At 41.6% G+C, this 11,842-nt stretch overlaps 1 protein-coding gene across 1 annotated transcript in view; it reads right to left on the minus strand.

The window, feature by feature from the left end:
- The window catches only part of fbxw7 (F-box and WD repeat domain containing 7), a 122,866-nt gene that overhangs the window by 92,830 nt on the left and 18,194 nt on the right, over window positions 1-11,842 (minus strand). Inside the window, exon 3 of the mRNA XM_085781956.1 lies at window positions 5,534-5,613. The gene's annotated coding sequence lies outside the window, so the exon portion shown is untranslated. The remainder of the gene's footprint in view (window positions 1-5,533; window positions 5,614-11,842) is intronic.

Genomic DNA, 11,842 nt, shown 5'->3' on the forward strand with positions numbered 1-11,842 from the left:
GACTGAAAAAAATATTGTAAAAGAAAGCGTATGTAAGCGATCCCTGTGTTTCCACCATGTCTACATGTTGTTTAATTTATGAAAGATAAACATGCTTTTCTAAATATCAGGTTATAAAAAGGCTAATATCAACTTTCTCTGGACTGTGGTTGAAATTTTTGTCTTCAAATAATAAACAATGTTGCTCTACCACAAATGCATAAATAATAATAGTTCCAAAAAGTTTTGTCTCAAACCCATGGACTTAATCCTTAATTATTCTCTTCCGAGGCCTCTTGCTATTAATCTTCATTACTGGAGATAACATTTCATTACATGGTTTCCCGACCATGAAAAATTACTTTTAAGCCGTTTCCTAGACGGCACCGTTGCATAAATTCCACTTTTCCTCCTCCAATACTAATTCTGATACCAGAAACTCTGAGTCTTGGCGTGTACAGAGCGATGGACCAACGCCACTGCTCTTCTTTATCAATTTAGAAACTGCATAGCTCTCATATCACATCATAAGTCCCAGAAACATACGACCAGTGATTTATGATGCATATCATTTGGCTTATGTTTGACAGTCATATTTTTTCAATATCTCTTTCCTTGGCAGCGTGTCTGTAGATTTACAACTACATATCCTTAAAGCCGATGTTAACAGAAAGACAGGAAAAGACAAATCACAACAATATCTGTGACATTAATGAAATAGCCTGTTCATAGAAACCATCATAAAATAATACTGTGTCTACAGAAAGCACAGATTTTAAAGCACAAGCTGCAGGTTTATCTGGCTGCATATTCTTGCTGGTTTACCGATGCAAAGTCATGTATAAAGTCGATTGCGCTGCGACGGATGTGTGTGTGTAAAAGTGGAAGAAAAGACTGATGCTGCCACTAATAAGGCATTAAGGCAGATTGTTTTAACCAGTATATCTAATGGGCACAGCTTAAGAGGCTGTAAAACTTCCCAAACCAAGAAATACAATCATTAATGTTATCAGACCGGAAGAGAAATTATTCACTTAACACTGGTTCAATCTGTGGTGCTTACATTTTCTAAATGGAGAACGACACTTTGAAAACCATTAAGACTTGGACTTGTGGACAAATGATTTCAGTGGTTAATGAAGTGGCAAATGCGTGATACTTAAAATGGCGCCATTTATCATCGAACCAATTAATGCGTGATACACTGAAGTGGGGCTTGCAAATTATGCCCTCAATTATGCTCAAGCCCCAAACTGTGACACACTCAAAAGGAAAAAGCAACAACAAAGTCCCACATTACATCCTAAATAGAAGTGAAGCAAGTGCTTGTTCTGAAGTTTACACATCAACTCTTTTACAAAATATTAAGAATTAAACACTGATACATGTGTTTGTCATTAAAACAAACAAACAAAAACCTCAACATAAGGCCATATGACTGATCTAGCCGACTGTTTCTCCTGTGAGGAGGCTGCGCTCTAGTGGCCAAAGACTGCAACTAACATCTGTCCCCTGAAGATGAAATATTCCCTTTTTACACAAGAAAATCAAAAAGCATCAAAGCACGTACTTAAAAAGCTGCCTATTTTGTCAGGAGGTTAAGATGCGTAGGCTAAATAACATGGTACTTTTCTGTCACCGACAGCACTCATCTCCGGGCAGAGGACCAAAGCAAGAGTCACAACTTCCCCTCGCAGGGACAAAGTTGGATTTCCTGTTTTCACCGTGGTCTCCGCAGCATGAATGAGTGACAAAGTGTTCGTCACACCCCTCAAAATATGACACAGATCCTCACATCCTCGCAACACCCATCTGTTGCTCTTAAAGGACTCGTGATTTTAACAATGACCTCAAAAAAACAAAACCACAGAAGAGTTGATTTGCCCAATATCCCAACAGGAAAGAATATAAGCTGTGAGCCAGATATCTGTTACTTCTCCTTATCCCCCTGTGTTTATCATTGCATTACAATGCTGGCATAAGAAGGAGGGGGGAAAAAGTGCAGTTAAAGTCCTCATAAGCGTAAACACACACAGGGCTGTTTAGCATCTAAAGCACATAAAGCTGACTGTCGGTGGGTCCTGCTTCGTTTTAAAATGCATTTGGCTCACGAGCAGAATAACTGTTCGCCTTCGGTGTAAACAATCAGACGATTTGTTTAAGTGAGAAACTGACACCCGATTCACTTTTAGTTTCCATCAGCTGCAGACTGTTTACATCACTGAGGGATGATTGTGGACTTGTGATAATTTGCATTGACAAGCATGAAGCTGATCGCTCGCAGAGCAGAGTTGTTCAAACTTTCTGGACTTCTTGGGAAAAAAAAGTGCATGAGCAGCAATTTCCAACTGTCCCAAGCCTCCACCAATTTCAACTGTGTGTGTGTGTGTGTGTGTGCTCTTCTCCGCTGCAGCCAAAAGGCTGGTCTGAATTATTTACAGAGAATGAGTGGGTGAGAGGTGTGGGACTGATTAGGGAGTGACACAGAGGATAGTTAAATCTCAGACCCTTTCAACAGTCTGCTTAGGAAGCAGTTTCAAATTCAAATTGTAAAAAAAAAAAAAAAAAGGACCTTTTCAGCAAACGACAGCAGCGCACTTCTTCTTCCTGCAGCAGCGAAGCAGCAGCAGCAGCATTACCTTTTCATCAGATCCTATTCTTCTATTCATTTATATGTTCAACTGAAAGAGCACAATCTCTCCCAGAGATGGGAACAAACATGAGCTTGACAGTTTCGGTGCCTCGGTATTTATATGTATATGTGTGTGTGTGTGTGTGTGTGTGTGTGTGTGTGTGTGTGTGTGTGTGTGTGTGTGTGTGTGTGTGTGTGTGTGTGTGTGTGTGTGTGTGTGTGTGTGTGTGTGTCTGGGGTTTAAAAGACTGGACTGGAGTCACACATTTATCACTTCAGCATCAAGTATGCTACAAGGCAGATTTTTCCATTTAACAGATATACTCATCGTTCATAGGGCTCAACACAGCCGACTCTACAGTTGATTCAAACAGTCCATCACTGAGGCACTGGACACATGTTTCATGAGTTTTGCTGCGGTTTTTATGTCCCTGTTAAAAAGCACCGAGAAGCTGAGTGATGGACACACACACAACACACAACACAAAACACAAAACACCAAGAAGTCGCCACATGCAGCTTTCAAGCAACTATAACAAAAGGAGACGGTACTACTGTACTGGGATAGAAAATAGGGGAAGTTGCACTGGGATGAAAATTCAATCCCAAAACCACCACCGCCGTCCTGAATTATTCAAACTCCATATCAAATTTCCTTTATCCAGTCGCTCAGACCAAGGTAACAGTTTTAAAGGGGGTGGTGGGGGGGGGGGCAGGACAATTTTAACATTTTGACATTTGAGTGCCAGTCCACGCTTTAAAAATGCAGCAGTGAGCTAAACCAAGGCTCTGCTATGTGCTATCACTTTACCTTTAATTCACTGGCGCGTGCCTGGGATGAATAATTCAGGACGAGCACCACACTTGGCTTTGAGGAAGAATCCCCCTCATGGGACACACAACACTGAACACAGCATAGATAGTAATATGAGATAAGCACACACACACATACACACACACGCACGCATCATCCCCTTGTACATAATGAGCATTATGAAAATGTGAGTCAGTCAGTCCACCTTAAACAAATGATTCACATAAAACAAAGAAGCTGGTGAGTTTGCCACATTAAAATAATCCTATGAATGAAACATTCAGCGACTCACCACAACACACACACACACCTAGCGATGCCGCTGATTAAATTCACCAGTGTTTGTTCGCGACAACCTGAACAACTTCCACCGTGTCTCGTGCGGAAGTGTGAAAGGTCTGCATCCTGCCCGAGATGCTGACAATGAAACCCACGGGTGGAGCTTTTCCGTACATCCACCGGTCCGGTGCAATAATTTTCTTGTCCTCCTTGATCTCTGTGGCTTTTTTTCCCCCCTCCCCTCACATGACACATGGTTTGCACATCCTAAAAAAAGGAAGCTGAAGTAGATCAAGAACTCTAATGTGAGACTCAACACTGCAAAATGAATTATCAAACGGAAAGGTGAAATCCGGCGATCTGATTGGTTGTTAACTGGGATATAATGAGCGTATACCACAGCTACTACTCTAAAGCCTTATCACAGCATAGAGGCTATGAATTAATTACTTGATCGGCCTTTCACTGCAAAACTGAACATCTTTGGTCAAACTGAACACATTTGAAGACAGCGCCTTCAGCTCATTTGATCAAATTTTGACATTTGGTAGACTAAATGATTAATCAGTTACTGGAGAAAACAATCAGCACAGATAAATTAATAATGCAGATAAATTCCAGGTAAGTCAAGAGTAGAGTAGACCTCTGCTACGTTACTTCTGCAGCACTACACTATATAAAAGCTGTTGTTTGTGGATTCAAAGTTAAAAGTAATGAATAAAAAATGAAGCTGAACCTAAAGTGCCTTTATCTGTGCAACACCATGCAATCGAGCATTGTGGATTATTATTTACAACAAATATAAACAGTTTGAGTTCATCAGAGTCATAAAGGAAAGTCGGTTATCTGCATCATCATCTCCGCTCTTCCTATGAAAAACAAGACGACACAACAACAACAGCCTGCATGAGATATTTAGAGCAGCGTAAACCGCTATGAACCTTGTTGACTGCACCCATTTGTATTGTCCTAATCTAAACCGAGCACGTTTCTTTTTGTATTCTTATCTTGAACGCACTTCCCCTCCTCTCTCTCTCTCTCTATAGTTTACTTTAGTTTAGACTCTTTCCTCTGAAGAACTTCGCCAACTCTGCCTGCAGTTCGATCGCATTGAAACTGTCACTTCCTATAGGTTTAAAGACCTGTTGATGACGGCTGGTGCCGCGGTCGACTGGGAATGAACTCACTTGATGACAGGGGCCGTTACTTGGGAAATGTGTTGCTAGGAAACAACTGGGTTTCAAGATTACATCCTACCAGCTGTTGACGACACCTAACAACCAACACCAACATGACGTTACTTTGTGTGAGACTGTAAAGGGCCTTTACCTTGGCCAATACACTGCCTTGCTTGGAAGGTAGCCAGGATATTTCTTTTAAAAGGAGGAAGCATCCGTATTCCCAACAGCATCCTTGTTTACCTTTTGTTTTTTTTGCATTGTTTGTCCTCCAGGTTTTATTTTCTAACAACACAGCTTGTCAACGCGCTGCTGTACACAAGCAGAGGAGATACTACAGAGTCTGTACTTTGAACAATATGCACGATTGCAGCAAAGGAGAACTGGGAAGGGTAGGAAACTACCAGTAGATGGACGTTGTATTACCCGTCACTGCCTGCTGCTGTTTATTTTGATCCCAAATATTGCAAGTTAAGATCCAACCAAGAGAGCCAACAAGTATGTCAGATGGCTGCTCTGCCAACAACAAACAATGCAGATACACTCTCCATAAGTGTACACTTATGTTAAGCACCTTACACTGCAGAGCACAGAGGCACACACACACACACACACGCTGACCTCTGAAGGGTTCATGCAGTGTTTACTTACAGTTCTCTCTGTCTGCCTTTGTTCAGGCCGAAATTGGTCTTCTTCTCCACGCCAGGTATTACTCTAAGGGTCGATTCTTCCTGTGGACAAAGAGCAAGAAGGATCAAGTTAGCACAGTGATCTGCGGGAGATTAAAAGGTTAACAGCAAACAGGGACCAACTGGACTAAAGAGGAAGAGGCAGGAGGGCCAGAGCAGTGAGATAAGAGCGCTGGGATTTCACACTTCATCCCTCACAACCCCAGACAGACAGAACACGTCAATTCCTCCACGGCTTTGCCAAAGAAACTACAAACTACAACAGATCTATTCAACAACCTGGCACAAGAAACAATACCTGCATCAGCATGAAAACAGTGAGTCACCACCACACATGTGTCACCTCTTCCTGTCTCATCTGATGGGAAGAGCAGAGGGGGGGGGCAGCTGCTCACAGCCCAGTGTACGGCTACGATTAACACGCCGACACTTTTTATTGAAAACACGAGAAACTGGTGGCACAGCAAAAGTTGTTTCTTCAAAAGTTTAAAAAAACAAAACAAACATTGGACACATCAAACATGTACGTATTTGTGAAAATGTGGCCTCCGTCTTCTTCAGGCTAGACAAATAAATTGGTACAAGATGTTTTCACGCTTTTTGTGAACAAGCCAACATACCATTAGCTCTCGCCCATTGACAGTTTGAGGGAGTCAAGCTGTTGCACATTCAGCATTAGGGAGGAGGAGGAGCCATTAATATTTTTCCAGTGTGTTATTTCAACACCTGCTGGGTGCTGCTGCTGCTGCTGCACTCCCTCCCAGACACTCAGCTTTTGTCCAAATTATACAAAGTAGGTGGTGTCCGGCAGGTATCAGATTTCTGACACACCATAAAAACTCACAGTGAGTTTTATCCTTGTTACTGCAACGCGTTCATGACATGCACAGTAATATACTTAAAAAAAAAAAAAAAACAGGTGGGGCTGTGCAGTGGCTAAAAGCATCGCCCCCCCCAGGCTGATTATCTATCTGCCTGTTGAAACAGAGCTGATATAACCAACTATATCTAGACTAGTGCCCTGCCACGCAGACAAACCCAATCAAATTACTCACAGAGTCGATTCTTCCAGTCACCTGTTTCTGAACATGAGTTAGTCGACAGCAGCAGAGTCCAAACTAATCCATGTGTTTCTTCTCCTGCTGAAATTCTTAAACCAACACTGCACAAACAGCCCCCAAAAATGGAAAGCACCCTCAGGTGTAATTTGTATAATAACAGGTCATAACATAACACAGACAAAGGTGCTTTAATATGAGAAATCAAGCTGATGGTTTTGAGCCGCTGCCTACAAATATAATTAGGCCCCAACTAGATCATCCCCCGACAGCTCAGAAGAGTTGGCTCGTGTCAGGAGAATAGGATTTCTAAAGTTGACGTAAACAACAAAAAACTGGATATGGAGGACATCGAGTTTTTAGGAAAATGAACAGATGCCCAGGCGGCCCATCCAGCTGTTTGACATCTGATAACCGTGAGACCTCGATAGAGATGGTCGTCAGACAGAAAACCTCAGAATTCAGCAATCTGACACAGGCGGACGACAAAATGTAAAAGAAAAATAGGGGGAAAACCAAGATAAGGTGTTGTCTTGTTTCACTGTGGAGGAGACCGCTCCCCTCAGGGTGGACCCATCTCATCACTCAGAACCATTTCATATTGATTTTAAATTGCTGCCTAAATGCAGCCCACAATATACATTCATACCTAAGCAATCACGTAAGTATGTGGGCATGTGCGAGATCGACCTCTGTGCAGCTCATTAGTTGAAAAAGATAATAATACTTTGAACAAGTGTCAGCAAAGTCAGCTGCAGTGCTAGAGTTGGACTGCACAACAGCTGCTAGCAAAAACAACCAGGCCAATAAAACTTATAATTCATTATCTCTGTTATATTCACCCCTGGTAGTCAAGGGAGATAAGAGCCAATCAGGGAGTGACTGTGGACATCTGTGTCATGGTTTCTCAATGATCACACTGCAATGCAACCACTGGGTTTTCAACATAAAACCAGGTCAGGGTTGTTTCCAAAAGATGCATTTTAAAGAGTAACTATGCAAGATTTGCACCTTAACTAAACATATTCAGGGTAACTGTGTTGGTTAAATGACTTGTTACAGGGAGAATGGAGGCTCTCTGTCTTCCATCTATCATCATCATGACAATGAAAATATGAGAAAAAGTGACAAACTTGCATAGTTCCCCTTTAAAACAAAATCATATTAGTGCAGATGTAGCTTTAGCAGCAACCCGGAGTCATTTCACTAGAAGAAGAGGATGCTATGCGCATTCACTAGTCGCTATACGACTCAGTTGTTGTTTTTAAAATCTTAGCTGCTTCCGTTTGGCCCAGTTTGAGAGCTACGTGTTGACAAACTCGTGTATTCAGAGTTGCAATAATAAGCCAGCTTCTAATTTCTACATGAGCCCCAGTACAGTGTTTTCTAGGAAAAGTGCTGCAGAGTGTTTCCAAATAGGCCTAAGAGTGAAGCAAGGCCCAGGTTGTGGATGCCTGCAGCTTCAGTCTGGGTCAGCTGGATTTGGATGTGCCAAAAAAGAAAAAAAAGAGTCCACATGTGGATGAATGCAACAGCCATCTTTAGCGAACAAAAATCATTGTCCTCATTTAGAAACGGTCCTTCTTTAACAAGGGAGGACAATTTGCTCAGGTCATGTATGGACTTATTTTATCTATTGATTAATTATAGTCTGATTCAAATGCAATTAAAGGTCAGCATTAAACCTAATCAACACGCTCTCCTTTTCATTCTTTCACACAGAAAGAGAACAGCTGTTATGTAATAACAAAATCAGCGACTAAATAACAAAAGTTACATAAAACCAAACTCGGAGCTGTACCCACATACATATTTTAAAACAAGAATAATAGTGCTCTTGATAGTTTAATGGTACAAGGGCTCTCTTCAAAATAGTCGTCCCTTTGTTTTTCTGGCCAAATCTTATGCAAGATGTGACTGAAATGTGACTCAAGTGAGACACTGTTTAGAGACAACAGCACTTGACTGAAATACCTGTAGGCCTGTTGGTATTTTATTTTAGTATTTTAGGGTGCTTTCACACAGGAAGCGTTTATGTCGACCCAGTTGAACTTTGGGCCCGAGTGCGGTGCAGGTGGGTCAGTGTTGAACACAACCGGCTGGTCTAGCCGCGGCTTCAGTCGAACTCTGGTTTGGTCCGCACCAACTACCTGGTGTACGCCACAAGTTGGAGTTTAAATGAATCCTGTAGTTTGCTCCCACAGCCGCGCTTCATTCTCAAAATCTATCATTTGCAGAGAGTGGTGAATAATACAAACGATATGAGTGGAAATGACCTTGTGTCTCCGTTGTTAAAGTTTAGCGTTACTTGTCCGAGTTTCATTTTTACAACCAGGATTCACGTAAATATGACGTAGTCGTAGTACAACGCATCTGAAAACAAACGTGTGTGAATGCGGACCGTATCGGCTACTAGCTGAAAAATTAAACAACAGGGCTAGGCTTAAAAGATCAACGATCTTCATTTGAAATATCTGATATCAATTCATAAAATCCTTAAGATTGATATTTTGATGTATGCAGTTTCCTGTTTGTGCGATCGTATGAGACCAGCTGGATGAGATCACGCAGCCACGTGATCGAGATCTGTGATCACGCTGCTGTTTATATTTTGTTGTGTCCATAAAATGTGCACATTGATTGCAGTGCATGAATCATCACCCACGACTGTACAGAAGAGTTGCACTGTTGACTTCTGGAGTGGGTCATGTTAAATAAATGTGCATTAATGTAACCGTTGTTTTGTAAATATTTAATGTAAACATTAATATTTTTAATTATGCATCAGGTTAGAGAGTTCCATCTGTGTACAATTAGCAGCATTAGTTCTGTGGAAATCTCTTTCATAACCAAGCAATATTTTATCAGTATTCAGTATTGAATAAAATCATAAATCGAATCAAATTGGAGCCTTGTGAATCGTAATGATTCAGTAAATCAGTAGTGATACCCAGCCCTATTGAACAATGTGTCGTTTCCGCTTCTGTATGTGTGAAAACACCCTTATTTCTCATTCTGAAACATGTCAGAGGGCGCAACAATGAAAGGTAACCAAAGATCACTGCTCCAGACTTTAACAGCATGCAGTGAATAATCAACGCAGGTCACATAACAGATATTGTAACATACCTCACAGAGAGTCAAGTGTTTTATAGGCCGTATATATTGTTATTCCAACACAGTCAGACAACCCAGAATGAAATGTCTTTAATTCCTGCTGGAGGTGTGAACTTCGAGCCCAGTGTGGTCGACATGTTCTCACACAGCAGCGCTCGGAGGAGAGTCTCTAACAGATTAATAATAAAACAGGCCTCGTCTCGTCACATTGGACCCAGTCTTTAGACGTGACTCACTGCGTACTGTGTCTGCAATTAGTTTTTCAGCTCCGAGCTCTGGGATCCCAATGAGCGTCACTCTGGATGTTTTTTTTTTTGATGAATGAGAACCAACCGCAGCCTCAAAGAACTGGGGATGCTACAGCGGGAAAGAGAGAGAGGGAGGGAGTTGGGGCATCAGCTCCTGTATTAAACCACTAAGCGTAACGTAATTCACTTCAGCTTAACACATATAGTATCAATTTTCAAAATGGTACAGCATCTAATGACATCCTTTCAATATGAAGACTGACGCGGGTCCACCCTCCGCCGCGGCCAGCAAACTGTCTGAAGCAGCTGCAAACTAGCCGAGCGGTGCGGAGTAGAGTGTGAAAGACACTTCATAAATCAGTGCAGGAATGTAGCCTCATTTCCTCTGCGACCCCACCTCCTCAACGGCTTCTTCCTCCAAGTCCTGGATCTTTCTCTCTACGGTGAGTAACTGAGACCTGAACATCACAACAATCATCATGACACAATTTGCAGCTGTGAGTCTCAGCAGTTAGAGGGGGGGAGGAAAAAAAGAAAAAAGAAAAGATGTTTTCCCTGCAGCAAACTAGCTCACATTTCAGTCATGCAGAGCAGACATTACTAAACAAAACAAAAAACTAATGAGCAGGCTGAATTAATGAAAGAGTACATGCATGGGGGGACACTGTTGATTCAGAAGTGATTAATGCTTCGTCAACACACACAAAAAAATCAATTCATGCTTTTTCCAGACATCGTTCCCATCAGGACACACATAGACTGAGTTGTTTTATTTTTAATTCTCTCTCTCTGTACTGCTCTGCAAACATTCACAAAAGTCTCTGCTAAGGCTGAACACACTATGAAGAAAAATAAATAAATAAATAATGCTGCAATGACTTTGACATGTATCCTGATTGCAATTGAGATTTGTTTGGTGCAGCCATACAAGCACGATGCAACAAAGTGCAATGGAAACGGACCAAGTGAATAAATCATAGCATACATGAATGTCAATTGATCCATTGCTCTACTAAAGACACACACCAGAAAAAACCGCGTTGGATGAAATCATCAGATCTGTGTGGAGCGATGAGGAGACTGCAACTGTCCTCAGGTTAATGCATGACACATCATGTGTTATACGTCAAATCTATATTACTAAAGGTCTAGGATTACATCATCTTTATCGACTCAACCAGTACAGAATAATTATCTCCACCTGCTGTTTATCTCCATGAACGCCAGTGGATTGGAAACATCAAGTCGCGCTACAAAGTAATCTGACAGCACTTAACACTCCTCAAAAAAAAAGGTAATACCGATTGGTGTTGTATTATATATTGCTGGAAAGCCTGATTAGTCACCATTACAATGAGGTACAACGTTTAAGGATCGTGCATTAATGGAATGAGCAACACAGCTAAATGTGTGGGTAGCGCCCCCAAAAAAGGTTCCTATTCCTGTGTTTTTCTAAAAACTCCTCAATAAGCTGTAGTACATACACCAGGCCTGTAATGGGGCTGTAACGCTGCCACACACAAAAACACCCAAAACAGAAAAGAAGAGGAAGAGTGGAAAGCCTGCGCATTGTAAACAAACTCCAAACATTATAAGTCGACTAAACGAGAGAAGTCGTGCCAGGATAAATATGCCAATCGATGCCGTGCAGACGTGTTTCAGGTGCGATATTTAATACGTTACGTCTGGCAGTCTAGCTCAGGTTAAAGGTTTGAGGTGCATGAGTGTGAAGGTATGGCGTCTGTAAATAAAACTTAATCATCCCATTTCAGGCGACCTTTTGCAGTGTGTTTATCATGCATGTTGATATCGTTACGACGATGAAAATAAGATTAATCGGTCAGCCCG

This window comes from Trachurus japonicus, chromosome 1 (genome assembly GCF_045865225.1).
Source record: "Trachurus japonicus isolate A0001 chromosome 1, Traja_1.0".
In the NCBI taxonomy this organism is placed as follows: Eukaryota; Metazoa; Chordata; class Actinopteri; order Carangiformes; family Carangidae; genus Trachurus; species Trachurus japonicus.